The 15,214-nt window shown below is 32.4% G+C and overlaps 1 long non-coding RNA gene across 1 annotated transcript; it reads left to right on the top strand.

Annotated features, from left to right (window-relative positions):
* Window positions 1-1,818: 1,818 nt before the first annotated feature.
* Window positions 1,819-14,940, top strand: LOC126716738 (uncharacterized). Its single transcript, XR_007652246.1, has 2 exons — window positions 1,819-5,446; window positions 14,707-14,940. It is a non-coding gene; the product is annotated as an uncharacterized LOC126716738 (long non-coding RNA).
* The last annotated feature ends 274 nt before the right edge of the window (window positions 14,941-15,214 follow it).

The following is a 15,214-nucleotide window of genomic DNA, read 5'->3' as shown; positions in this document are numbered from 1 at the left end:
TCGTGACTCGTGACTCTTTACTGACATCAACGCGTTTTTGAATTCTAGATACCCCCAAGACTTGTTTTACAATGCCCATAGATAAAATATATTTTTCAAAAATTTTATATACCATTAGATCTAATGTGACTTAATTTTATTGGAAACTGAAAACTTACTACTAACAATATTATAATAAAATAATTTTTTTTTTAAATGCAGTTTATTAATACTATTTACACATTTTTACGTGTTGGTTGGTCCATGAACAATGTCATGGGACCAACAGAAAAAAGGCAAACGGATAAATATTGGTATGCAAACGCATGCTAAGTTAGTTGTTGGTTTTAATGAAAAATGAAAATTATTCTACTATTGAGCTAATTTTTGCTATTATTTATAGGTTTCACTGTACTTTTTGGTACTATTCATAAGATCTAATGTATTATTTTAGCTAACTTTTACTTTTATCTGCAATACTTTTAATAAGAAATTTTCAATTTTAGTAAAATAAGCGATTTCTAAACAGACTCTTAGTAGACTTAAAATTTAAGAGAAAATTTTTTTTTTCCCAAAAAAAAAAGGGTATTGTTTTTCTATAATTTTATGGTTATTGGGGGAGGTTTAAATTCTTCCTATCTCCTTTAAATACACTAAAGTAGTAAAGTGTAAGTTTAAATTATAAGATTCTTCTTCCTCACAAAAAAAAAAAAATATATATATATATATATATATAAAAGATTCTTAATTTAATCAGAGTATTATATCATAAACGAATTTGCAAAATTAAAGCTTGTGCTTTTAAAAGTAATAAATCAAAAAAAAAAAATTTAAAAAACAATAGTCTAGAGTTTTAAACCCTATAATTTTAAAAGTAAAACAAATTAAACATTAATAATAAAAATAAATTTATTTAAGTATAACGACATTGTATGGGTATTTAGCTTTTAACAATAAATTTTTTATTTAAATCACATTTGAGGAATCTTCCGGTTTGAACTTTATTATATGGAGGTTTAAAAAACCATCCACGTATGATATAATTCATTAATTGATTTAAACAGTTTACAAGAATAGTCTAACTAAATTATGTGATTAAAAGCATATAAAGATTGTGTTTTGAGTTGACACATAATGGGTTAATTAAAGAAACTTTTTTTTTTTCAAAATGATTTTAGGGAAATTTTGTTCAATGTTATATTAAAAGATGAATATTTTATTTGTTGTTGTTTGAAACTGAAGGATTTAATTTGTTAGTTTCAAATTATATGGTTTAGTTTATTGCATATCTAAATCATAAGGTATAAAATATAATTTTTTTAATATATATATTCAAATTTTTATGATTTGTTAAAAGTTTTTTTTTCTTCTAAAAAAGCATAAATTTTAGGTGGTATAAGGTATAACAATTTTTCATGGTAGATCATCATTTATAATAACGTCATTTGTTTACATGTTAATAATAACGTATTAGCCTTTTCACATGAATTTGGTGTGTATTCAAAAAAAAAAAATTAAGATTGATTTTGGTTTTTTTTTTTTTTTTTTTTTTAAGATAGAGTTTTAGGTTATGACATTTGTTTCTAATAATTGTTTTTTATCACCAAATTAAAATACCAATTTATTTTGATATAAATGGTGTTAAAATCTCAAATTTCTTATTCAATTATAAAAAATTTTACTATTATATATATATATATATATAATTCTATTATTTATCTTCTACACCTAACAGTCAATGAAAAAAGAAAGTTAAAAAGAAAACCCTAGTTTTTTTTTTTTTTTTTAAAGGGAAAGAAAGAAAAAAAAAACCCTAGATCTTCTATATATATCTAGACCACCAAATCAAACTCCAACACCCATTCTCCAATCCCAACAAGCAAAGAGGGAAAGGAAAGAGAAGGCTCCGGAGAAAGTTTAAGGAAATGGGTGCGTTGGCAAGAAGGTTACATTTTTATTTTTGTAGTCTTGCAATTGCAAAATCACCCTCTTTCCTACGCCACCCATTCCTCAAATTTCCCTGAGCTTCTCTCTTTCCACTAAAACTCTCATAGTCATATATATACATAGCTAGCCACAAAAACTCCTATATACCCACAAAATGAGTGGTAAAACAAAAGGATGGGAACGAGAGTGAGAAGAAACTAAGATCTAGAGTGAGAGGGAAAGGAAGAGTTGACTATGGAAACTCTAGGGAGTGGAAGGATTGGAAAGACATAACTCTTTGTAACAACACTCTTTTATCAGTTTGTCTTTCCTAATCCTCCCATTCCATTGGTTTCCTTTCATTCCTCCCTTTCCCTTTACTTTAATTCATGGGGTCTGTCTATTAAGTAAGTATATAATTTTTTCATCACTCGATTTAACTTTCATTTTGTTGTGATAATCATAGAATTCTTTAGCATATGATTTCTTTTAGATATCATGGCTGGTAATATTAATGAGATAGTCATAGCATAAGATAGTTAATATATAATATTTATTGTGTTTTCTTCATCAGATGTTTGTAATAGGCTTGAAATTGCACTTGATTTTCTCTTGTGTTACTTTTTCAAGTGTTAAATTATTCTACTATTTGCATAATCATAATTTTTTTTGGATAGATTATCCTCCTTTGCTAGTGGATGAGAAATTTAAGAGACTGTGAGAGCTTTCTGGGAATTAAGTTTTATTTGTGTATTTTTTTTTTTGAGAATCTATTTGTGTTGGTTTTAATTGTTACAATTTTGCAGGCTAGTTTTAATTGTAATACAGTAATCTGGGTAGAGTTTCCTAGCTCCCTCTTGACTTTTGTACGGAGTATGTGATAGAGGATAGATTAGCTATTGTTTTATTTCCAAAAAAGGTGTACTAGACTAGAGATTGCGAAGGAAAAACAAATTGTCAGATTATTATATAAAAATGATTTTCATGGACGAAAAACCAATCAGGGCTAGACCCATCTCCTATAAATTTTTGTTATCAAAATTGTTTTCAGTCTCAGTGTCTTCAAAATTTGTCACAAAAGTGGTTTTTGACATATTGTTAAAAAAAGATAAATACAAAACTTAACTTGCATTTTCGGTTGGAAATTATGACTTGAATCCTCACTTATTGCTGAAACGTAGCAAAATAATTTATAGATTTATATAGATTTTGCGCACTGTTTTCGGAACTCAGCAAATTTTTTTTCTAACAAAACTTTCACTAAATAGTATCATAAGGTATTATTTACATTTAAAAATTATTTTATACAATATTTTTAGTTTTCCACGATAAACAGATTCAAACTTTTTATTATTATTTTTTTTCTAAAATAAAAGCTCTGAACCAAAGTCGCGTCACTCATGTGATTGGCGAAAGACAAAAGTCACATGAACTGCTAAAAGTAATAATTTATGAACTGCTAAAAAGTGAGAAGGCAGTAAAAATTTCCTCAAATTGGACGTATTTATTGACCAAAGGGGTTGGTCGCCTGATTTCAAAGACATTTATTAAAATCAAGTTATGGATTCAAATCTTAGAACCACTCGAGAGGAACTCTTCTGTATGTGTTTGTGAGCTTTATTGGCAATTGTGTAATCAGAATACTTTCATATCATTTTTGAGTTATAATGATTTTTTTTTTTTTTTTTTTTTTTTTAAGAAGAAAGAGATATAGTGAAATTGGACTCAATATACTTAGTTTTTAACAATTAAAATTGTCTCCTTTCCCTTAGCCTGCTTAGAAATTTTCGATTGGATAGGATTTATTTTACTGAAATTGAAAACACCGTAACAAAATAAATTTTAAATATGTAAACAATGTCATGGAATTCATTTTTAATGAAAAAGTTACTGAAAAGTGGAGTTTGTGGATCATGTGAACAATGCATGAGACCCACAAATTAATGAAAAATGGTTGGAAAGTCAGAAATATACGGCTACTGTTCATAGTATCCGTTTGGCTACACGTTGCGTTTCCTGCGTTGCTATTGTTCATGAACAGTAGTCGTATATTTCTGACTTTTCAGTAATTTTTCATCAGTTTGTGGATCCTACGATACTATTCACACATTTAAAATATTTTCAACTTGTAGTTTCAGCAAAATAAGTTTTATCCAAACGGACTTTAATATTTTTCTAGGTTAAATGAGGCTAAAGGTAGACACAAAATATTCATTTTTAAAAATAAGTATTATTGTGCCTGTGTGATACATGAATTAATAAAAAAATATGATATGTTAATATTTCTTTTGAATTTTTTAATCATTTTGATAATTAAGTTTCATTTGGATGGTATTATATATACATAAAATAGCTTTGGTAATAGAGTTTCACTTATTGTAAATTTTGTTATAATTTAATGGTTTAATAGTCATATGATAAATTTTTTTTTAAAGAGAGTTTCAACCTATAGCGTCTGCATTTGATGATTACACGCAATCACATAACAAAATTAAAAATCATACGATTTGTAGTATTTGCATATAGTAACAAGGTGCAAGCACTTGTGTAACCCAAATTTTTAATAATTATTAAAACCAAAATTAAGATAGATTAAAATTAATATAAAATAATTAATGGAACTGTTTTGTAATTTGAAAAACTCTAATAGCAATGATAATAGTGAAGTTATTGCTAACTATGATTATCTAATAGTTTAAGTACAATTTTATATTTTTTGAGAAACAAGTATGGTTAATATTGTTGCGGCTGCCTTATCTATAATGTATATTGCATAGGGTGCAAAAAAGGGAAAATTCTTATTACTCTTTGAGCACCGGAGAAATTGTACTCCCTTTTCTTATATCACGGTGGACTCTACTATGAATATAATGAGTGACCCTTATTATAAATATGAGATAAAAGAGTTTTATTTTTTCATGTTTCGAGAGTACTTAAATACTCTAGAAGCGTGGAAAAATTGTGCTTTTTTCTTTTACATTTACGATGGACTTCACCATGAATATAACGAGAGATCCTATCATAAACATGAGAGAAGAGTTTCATTTTCTAAAATACCCTATCATAAATATGAAATAAAAGAGTTTCATTTTCCGTTTCGAAAGTACCTAAAAAAATTACTTGTTAGTATACAATTTGGCGTAATCAGACTTTTTTTTTTTTTTTATAACAATAGTAATGCTCTCATAAAAGGAAAAAATAATAATAAATCAAAGTTATGTCATATCACATATAAGACTTGGACTATCTCATATTTTTTGTGTGATAGACAACTTACAAGTATTTGTATAATGTGAGTCACGGTCCACTTGACCTGCCCTGCTTCATGCTTATCTTTTTCGCGAGTGCAAGTTCCTATGCAATATCTTAAATCTCAATCAGATGTCGCTTTGTGGGACAAACTGCCAGAGTCTTCAATTTTATTTTGAATCTTTGTTCTTCTTCAAAGCAGTTTCGTGAGGTATCTACCAAACCAAACCATTATAAAATGGTCATCAACTGTGGCCCCAATATCCAAAATATGAGAGAGAGAGAGAGAGAGGTTGTGAGTTGAGAGATGGGGGAAAGAGATAGAGCTGGAGGAAGTTTATGGATATGGGTGTGTGGGTAAGGAAATTTATTGCATTTCCTTACCAATTCCACCCATTCCATTCATTTCCTTTGGTTCTTTTCTTTCCCCTCTACTCTCCCATCTGTGTATCAGTTTGTTTAGCAAAATCAGCAGTACTATTTTTTTTCCTTCTATCCAATGATTTCATTTCTGAAATTTCTTTTCATTTTCCTTTGCCTTGTGTAGTTATTCATTTTATGCTTCTCAATTTTTTATGATTACTTTTGTTAATGGGTGCCATCACCGTTCCTTTAAGAAGGATTATATTGGATCTTAGGAAAGCAACAAAAACACCAATAAAAACAAAGGTTAAAAAAATGCATTTAGGGTACTTATTAATTATTTATTTTGAAAAAAAAAAAAATGATGTCACTTAAATAGAAAATGGAAAAAAAAAATTTGAATAACAAATTTTTTTAAAATATTTCAATAACAAATGCCCTTTGTCATCCATTAGCAAAATCCGTTAGCCAAATCAATTAAAAAAGAGGGGAAAAAAATATTAGTATAATCGATTCATGTGTGACCACACCTCTAAGTTAACCGATTCATGTGCGACTGCACCCATAAAGTTAATCGATTACAATTGCGATTATCAATGCATTATTGACCCGGCATGAAGATTAGAATGACTTATTTAAGGTTGCAAATCGTAATAATGATTGTCAGAAAAAAAGGAAATAATAAAATATTGGTTTGAACAAAACGCTACTTACAATAATTCTTTGATGGTTGTTACAATTGCACTTGAGTGCAGAGTTACAATTATGGAATGGGAAGGTTACAAATGAAAGAGGACTGATAGATTTTTTGTGAACCCAAGTTGGTGTGTGATGTATCCTAATGCTAAGATAACTCATTTGACCCGGTGCCACTCGGACCACATCCAGTGCTTTTAGAAGTGCAGTCGAGAACCCAAAATGGGAGGAGTAGACTCTTTCGTTTCCAAACAGGGTGGTTGTTGGATCCTTCTTTTTTCCCAATAGTGCATCAGGTGCGGGAAAGTAATAATAGGCTGGTTGATGCTATTAATTGGTTTACCGTTTACGTAGACAGCTAAGGAGTGGAATAAAAACCAATTTGGGAATATTTTCACTAGAAAAAAGAATTTGATGTCGAGACTGAATGGTATTCAAAGAGCGCTAGCTTTAAGATCATCGGAATTTCTTGTAAAGTTGGAAGATGAGTTCCTTAGGGAAATGGATCTTGTGCTCAGACAAGAGGAGGAGTTGTGGGCTTTAAAATCAAGGGTGAATTGGATGATACAGGATGACCGTAATATGAACTTTTATCAAGTTTCAACCTTGGTTAGACGGAAGAGGAATCAAATCATGGCTATCAAGAATGTAGTGGGGGAGTGGATCCATGAGGAGGGGGAGATAAAAGATTTCATTAGGTGTGGCTTTAAGCAAATTTTCTTGTCTTCTCATTCTTGTGTGTCTAGGCTGGATCCCGCTATTTCTCAATGGCAGCTTAGGCTCTTGGATTTGGAGAAGGAGAATATTAGTGGGGGGGCTTCTGAAGAAGAGATAAAGGTAGCCCTTTGGTCTTTGAAACCTTTCAAAGCCTCGGGACCGGATGGGCTTCATGCGGGTTTTTTCCAAAAGTTTTGGCATATTGTGGGTAAGTTCGTGATTGAAGAGGTTCAAAAGGTTTTTGATAATAGAAGAGTGCCGGAGGCTTTGAATAGTACCCGCATTGCCTTGATTCCAAAAATTCAGGGTTCGGAAACTTTGGGTAATTATAGACCTATTAGTTTGTGTAATACAATGTATAAGGTGGTTACTAAGATTATTGTGGCAAGGTTGCGACCTTACTTCGACAAACTCATCTCTCCTACGCAAATGGCTTTTGTGCCAGGTCGCAAAGGGATTGATAATATTATTATTGCCTGGGAGATCATTCATTCTTTTGGGAAGAAAAAAGGAAGGACTGGGTATATGGCGCTTAAGATTGATTTGGAGAAAGCTTATGATAAGGCTTGAATGGAATTTCATTAGAGATATGCTTATTCGGGTTAATCTTCCAATGGATATTATAGATGCCATAATGAGTTGTGTGTCTACAGTTTCTACATCTATTTTGTTCAATGGAGAAGCCCTTGACCCGATCTATCCCTCTAGGGGTATAAGGCAGGGAGACCCAATATCTCCATACTTGTTCATCCTGTGCATGGACTATCTTAGGCAACTCATTGCAGAGAAGCGTAGTGGGAAGTTGTGGTAGCCAGTGAAGGCATCTCAGAGTGGTCTAGCTTTTTCCCACCTATTCCTTACAGATGATTTAATTCTCTTTGCCAAAGCTGATTGGGTTAATTGTGCGGCCATTAGAGATGTTTTGGATACCTTTTGTAGCATTTCTGGCCAAACAGTGAGTAAAGCTAAGTCAAGGGTGTACTTCTCACCAAATCTCGATAGGGATACTAGGGAGTCCCTTTGTAACATTTTGGGGTTTGCGTCAACGTCGTATCTTGGTAAGTACCTTGGATTCCCGCTAAAACATCCAGGTTCTTCTTCACATGATTATGACTTTATTTTGGATAGAGTGAAGCAAAAGCTTTCCGAGGGAAGGCTAACCTTTTATCTTTGGCTAGCCGTAAAGTACTCATTCAGTCATCATTGGCTGCTATCCCCTCGTACATTATGCAGTGCTCTTACCTTTCGGGAAGGGTATTGATTGGCCCTAGATAGAGTAAATAGGAACTTCCTTTGGGGGTCTACAAATTCAACCAAGAAGATTCATTGGGTTGGTTGGGAGAAGGTGACAAAATCCAAGGAGGAAGGTGTTTTGGGGTCGCAAACAGCCAAGGGTAGGAATGTGGCACTCTTATCCAAACTTAATTGGAGATTTCATACGGAGGGAGAGGCACCATGGGCTAATGTGTTGAAGATGAAGTATTGTAACCATCGAAGGAGAACAACCGCTAATGCAAATAGTCTCCCTTGCTCCTCAATATAGGCAGCTATGAAGAAATGGATGGACACTTTTAACAAGGGTTGTAGATGGTTGGTGACAAAAAGCAGCACTTTGAATATTTGGCATAACAATTGAACGAATGGGGGACCCTTTAGAAAGTTGATCCAAGTGCCTATTTCTCAAGAAGCCAATCTTTTGGAAATTAAAGATATTATGCTTGATATGGGCTGGGATTGGGAGAAAACAACCTTTGAGTTACTGGATGAAGTGAAGGGATTGATTTGTGCAATTCCCATGTCGACCTTAGGAGGTGGCTCAGACAAATTGGCTTGGGCCGGATCATCCAATGGGTCCTTTGATGTCAAAAGCGCATATGGTCTTGCTATGGAGTCTTCCAATGAAATTGCTTTTACAACTAGTTGGATTTGGAAGGCAGATTTGCTTCCAAAGGTTAGAATGTTCCTTTGGTTGTGTGCTCACAATAGTATTGGTGTTAAGGTTTATTTAGGAAGAAGAGGGGTGGTTCAAGATGAAGTGTGCCCTGTTTGCTACAATGGTGCTGAAACTATCTTGCATGCCTTGAGAGATTGCTCTCACCTAAAACATATTTGGAACCAGCTAGGGGTCACGGCTTCAAATTATGATTTCTGGCATGTTAATTTGTTGGATTGGTTGTCTCTTAATGTTAGAACTAATGATAAGCTGCATGTCATGGGTATCCCTTGGAAACTTGTTTTTCCTTTTGCTCTTTGGAGCATTTGGAAGAGTAGGAATGACATCGTTTTCAATAGGAAAGGTCGAAATCAAAATTTGGCTTTGGATATTGTGTATCAAGCTACGGAGTATTTTCATTGTGTGGCTGCTCTTAAGATGCAAGATCGTAGAGTCTTAAGGAGAATAAGGTGGGAGCGTCCTGTGCAAGGGTGGAAGAAATTGAACATTGATGGGTCATCTAGTGAGCTTCATGGCCTGGCTGGTTGTGGGGGAGTGGTGAGGAATGAGGATGGGCAGTGGATAGCTAGGTTCAGTAAGTGGATTGGGTCACCAACAGCTTTGCTGCTGAGTTGTGGGGGCTGCTTGAGGGCCTCAAGCTATGCTGCAATTTGAATATTCATTGTCTTGTAGTTGAGATGTATGCCAAGGCTATTGTTGATGTGTTATGGAATGCAGATTATGCTAACAACATTATATTACCTATTTTGGATGATTGTAGGCAGTTGTTTACCCGCTTCCATCAAGTCCATATTAATCATTGCTTCCGCCAAGCCAATCAATGTGCTGATGGTTTAGCTAGGATGAGCTTTAGGATGAATACTGATTTTCTTATTTATGATAGTTCGCCTGTGGACATTTTAGATGTTTTTAAGGGTGACCTTAATGGGATGTATTTTAACAAGATATGTCATGAACCTTGTTCTGGTGCTTAGTTTTTAATATTATCGTATTTTCATAAAATAAAAAAATTAAAAAAAATAGAAAAAGAAAGAAAGAGGGCTAGCCGGTTGCAAATAAGAAGGAACTTTTATTTATTGGGAATGATAAGAAAGGAGAGCTTTGAAAATTCCAGATTGTCTTCAAAATCATAAAATTAAAGGAGCATATTTTCCTTTTGAAGGAATCTTCTACACTTTGCAAGTCACTTTAGTCTTCACATTCACCCTAAGATGAGTCTTCATCTTCACTCACTTTTGAGATATATACTACTACAATTTGAGTTATAAGACTCTAAAGTGTAAGTTTAAATTAAATTTGAGTTATAAGACTCTAAAGTGTAAGTTTAAATTATAAGACTCTTAATTTAGAGTCTTTTAGTTGAATATTGCAAAAAAAAAAAATGAATTTTATTTGTAATATGGACAATGTTCAAACTTATTTGAGGAAATGAGAAAAGAAGAAAAAAAGTATGCGACAGGAGAGAAAATTGATGTGAGGGGAGAGAGAAATGAATTTTGGTAACTACATCACCAAAATTCCTGCCTAAAATGCAAGCTGCCCAAAATAGAGGAGGGCCCAGAGAAAAATAGGAATTGTGGCACTGAAGATGCCAAAATTGTAGGGGAGAGAGAGAGAGAGAAAAAAAAAGAAAAAAAAAAAAATGTTATGTTTACAATATTTTCACAACAAATCATAAATAGTAGGTTGTTATTGGTTATTACAGTTCGATAAAAATGTAATTTAACAACTACTTGAAAAATGTTACGTTCATAATATTTTCACAATAAATTATAAGTGTTACGTCCATAATATTTTCACAACAAATTATTTGGTATATTCTATTCTATTCTATTCAATTCTATATTATACGCAGTCATATTCACATATACAATTTATTTATTTATTTTTATTTTTAATAATACTTCTAATATTTTTTTATATTGATTTATTCATCTTCTACACCTAACAGTCAACGTAAAAAGAAAAACCTAGCTCTATATATCTAGACCCACAAACTATACTCCAACTGCAACCCATTCTCCAATCCCAACGGATATCAAGAGGGAAAGGAAAGAGAAGGCTCCGGAGAAAGTTTATGGAATGGGTGCGTTGGCAAGAAGATTACACTATATTTTGTAGCCTTGCAATTGCAAAACGACCCTCTTTCCTATGCCACCCATTCCTCAAATTTCCCTGAGCTTCTCTCTTTCCATTAACACTCTCATAGTCATATATATACATAGCTAGCCACAAAAAACTCCTACATAGCCACAAAATGAGTGGTAAAACAAAAGGATAGAGATGAGAGTGAGAAGAAAATAAGATCTAGAGTGAGAGGGAATGGAAGAGTGGACTATGGAAATTCTAGGGAGTGGAAGGATTGGAAAGACATAACTCTTTGTAAAAACTTTTTTATCAGTTTGTCTTTCCTAATCCTCCCATTCCATTGGTTTCCTTTCATTCCTCCCTTTCCCTTTGCTTTAATTCATGGGGTTCTGTCTAGTAAGTAAGTACTCATAAACTTGATTTTTTTTTTTTTGCTAATAGTACTCATAAACTTGATTTAACTTTCTTTTAGATATCATGGCTGGTGATGTTAATAAGATAGTCATAGCATAAGATAGTTAAAAATTTTATATAATCTTTATTGTGTCCTCATCAGATGTTTGTAATAGGCTTGAAATTACACTCTATGCTGGTGGGTTGAATGGTTCTTTTTTTTTTTTTTTGCTAGAGGGAAAAAAAAAAATCTGAACACTTCATGTTCTCTTGTGGTAGTTTTCAATTGCTAAATTATTCTACTATTTACATAATCATAAATTGTTTTGATAGATCATCCTCTTTTGCTAGTGGATGAGAAATTAGAGAGACTGTGAGAGCTTTGTGGGATTTAAATTTTATCTGTTGGTTTTAATTGTAATACTGCTGCTGGCTAGTTTTAACTGTAATAAAGTAATCTGGGTAGAGTTTCCTAGCTTCCTCTTGACTTTTGTACTAAGTATGAGATTGAGAATAGATTAGCTATTGTTTTACTTCAGAAAATAAGTGTACTAAAAAGAGTAAAGATTGCAAAGGAAAAACCAAATTTGTCAGATTATCATATAAAACTGATATTCATGGACAAAAAACCAATCAGCGCTAGACCCATCTCCTTTGTATTTTTATTATCAAGAAGCTTGTTCAAGTCTTCTTCAAAATATGTCACAAAAGTAGTTTTTGTCAAATTAAGGCTGGAAAGAGATTTCTAGTAATACTGTAATGTTTTGTAAAAGCACGCGTGGGTAAAAAAAAATGTACGTTATCATGTGTAATATTGTTAAAAATGATAAATACAAAACCTCATTTGCATTTTCAGTTGGACACCATGACTTCAATCAGCTATCATTTTGCTTTCAATATACTCTTTCACAAGAATGAATTTTTTTTTTTATCCATATGCAAGTTATTCAATTGTTTATCTATTTTTTTCCCCCAAAGAAAAGCTGTGAACCAAAGTCATGTGACTGGTGGAAGACAAAAGTCACATGACCTGCCAAAAATAAAAATTTATTAACCCAATTGGAAGGCAAGTGAAAAACAGTAAAAATTTTCTCAAGTGGAAGAATTTATTAACTTAAGGGGATGGTCCCCTGATTTCAAAAACTTTTATTAAAATCTAATGGATTCAAATCTTAGGACCACTCTCTTCCCAAAAATTAAAATCATAGGACCACACTCTCGAGAAACTCTTCCATATAATGACCTGAGCTTGTTCTATATTTTACTGTGATGAGATTTTGTCATATATATTATGGAAGGGTTTTGCAAAATAGGCCTCTACCATGCTTTTGAGTCTCGGCTTTATTGACAATTGTGTATATAAAAGTTGGTGCGTTGGCAAGAAGATTTTGCCTTACTTTACTTTTATTTTCCGTAATTTGAAAAACTCTATCGATAGAGGAAGAGTTTATTTGGAAATAGGTTTATTCTATTGAAATTGAAAAATTTTTATTGAAATAATATAATAACTTTTTAATAGTGTTAAAAAGGAGTCTTTTGGGTTAAAATTGCAAAATTTAAAGTTAATTTGCGTTATAGCTACTGTTCGAAGTTAATTGGGAAACTGAGGAGAGAGACTGAATTTCGGCAATGGCGTTGCCGAAATTCAGCCAAAAAAAGCAGGAGAGAGAATAAGGATACCAAAATTCAACCAGAAAGCAGGAGAGAGGAGAGAGAATAACAAAAAAGTAGGAGAGAGGAGAGAGAATAACCAAAAAGCAGGAGAGAAGAGAGAGAATAACCAAAAAAATTTTGGGGGAAAAATTTTTTTTAGGAAAAAAATTTTTTTTTTTCCCCCACAATTGGCATTGCCGAAATTGTTGGGGAAAAATTTTTTTTTTTCCCCACAATTTCGGTAATGCCATTGCCGAAATTGTTGGGGAAAATATTTTTTTTTCCCCCACAATTTCGGTAATGCCATTGCCGAAATTGTGGAGGAAATTTTTTTTTTTTTTTTTTCCACAATTTCGGTAATGCCATTGCTGTTTTCTCTTTTTTATTTATTTATTTACATTTACGGTAACGCTATTGCCGAAATAGGGGGAAATTATTTAATTTTTCTTCAATTTCGACAATCTCATTGCTGTTTTGTCTTTTTATTATTTATTTATTTACATTTACGGCAAGGCTATTGCCGAAATAGGGATTACCGAAATTGTGGGGAAAAAAAAAATTTCGGTAAATTCATTTCCCACAAGCAACGCTATTGCCGAAATAGCAATGGGATTACCGAAATTGTGGAAAAAAAAAAAAAAAAAATTTTTCCTCCACAATTTCGGTAATGCCATTACCGAAATTGTGGGGGAAAAAAAAAATATTTTCCCCAACAATTTCGGCAATGGCATTACCGAAATTGTGGGAAAAAAAATTTTTTTTTTCCTCCACAATTTCGGCAATGGCATTACCGAAATTGTGGGGAAAAAAAAATTTTCCCCAACAATTTCGGCAATGCCAATTGTGGGGGAAAAAAAAAAATTTTCCTAAAAAAAATTTTTCCCCCAAAATTTTTTTGGTTATTCTCTCTCCTCTCTCCTGCTTTTTGGTTATTCTCTCTCCTCTCTCCTACTTTTTTGTTATTCTCTCTCCTCTCTCTTGCTTTCTGGTTGAATTTCGGTATCCTTATTCTCTCTCCTGCTTTTTTGGCTGAATTTCGGCAACGCCATTGTCGAAATTCAGTCTCTCTCCTCAGTTTCCCAATTAACTTCGAACAGTAACTATAACGCAAATTAACTTTAAAATTTACAATTTTAACCCAAAAGAATCGTTAAAAAGTACCACGAGATTTATAAAAATTAACAAAAATAAGTTAAATGAAAAAAAATGACTTTTTAATCTATACAAGAATGGGGTGTGAAAAAGTGGATTAGAATTCGGTGTTTTCAGAATTTTTTATATAAAAGAAAAAACAATAATTGTGCTCTCACAAAAGAAAAATAATAAATAAATCAAAGTTGTGTCATATATATATATATATATATATATTTATATATAGAATGCAAAGTTTTGTCATATGAGACCCGTTCCACCTTATCTTTTTGGCTAAGTGATGAGTCACGGTCCACTTGCCCTGCCCTGCTTCATGCTTATCTTTTTCCCAAGTGCAAGTTCCTATGCAAACTGCCAGTCTTCTCAATCAGATGTCGCTTTGTGGGACAAACTGCCAGTCTTCAATTTTATTTTGAATATTTGTTCTTCTTCGAAGCAGTTTCGCGAGGCATCTAACAAACCAAACCATTATAATAAAATGGTCATCAGCTGTGGCCCCAATATCCAAATTATGAGAGAGAGAAAGAGAGAGAGAGAGAGAGAGGGGTTGTGAGTTGAGAGATGGGGGAAAGAGATAGAGCTGAAGGAAGTTTATGGATATGGGTGTGTGGGTAAGGAAATTTATTGCATTTCCTTACCAACTCCACCCATTCCATTCATTTCCTTTGGTTTTTTTCTTTCCCCTCTACTCTCCCATTTTTGTATCACTTTGTTTGTAAATCAGCAGTACTATTTATTTATCCTTTTATCCAATGATTTCATTTCTGAAAGTTCCCTTTCATTTTCCTTTGCCGTGTGTTTATTCATTTTATATCACTTTAATAGAAAATTGAAAAAAAAATTATCAAAATATTCAATTATTTTTTTCTTTTTCTAATTTTTTTTTTTAAAAATATTTCATTAACGAATGCCTTTATTCATTCGTCAGCAAAATCCATTAAAAAGTGGGGAAAAAAATCCATTAAAAAGAGGGAAAAAATATTACTTACTATAATCGATTTATGTGCGACTACACCTATAAAGGTAATATATTTATGTACGACG

The sequence above is a fragment of the Quercus robur genome, chromosome 1 (assembly GCF_932294415.1).
Source record: "Quercus robur chromosome 1, dhQueRobu3.1, whole genome shotgun sequence".
Classification (NCBI taxonomy): Eukaryota; Viridiplantae; Streptophyta; class Magnoliopsida; order Fagales; family Fagaceae; genus Quercus; species Quercus robur.
Note: the sequence above shows the minus strand (reverse complement) of the source record. Positions and strands in the feature narration are given on the sequence as shown.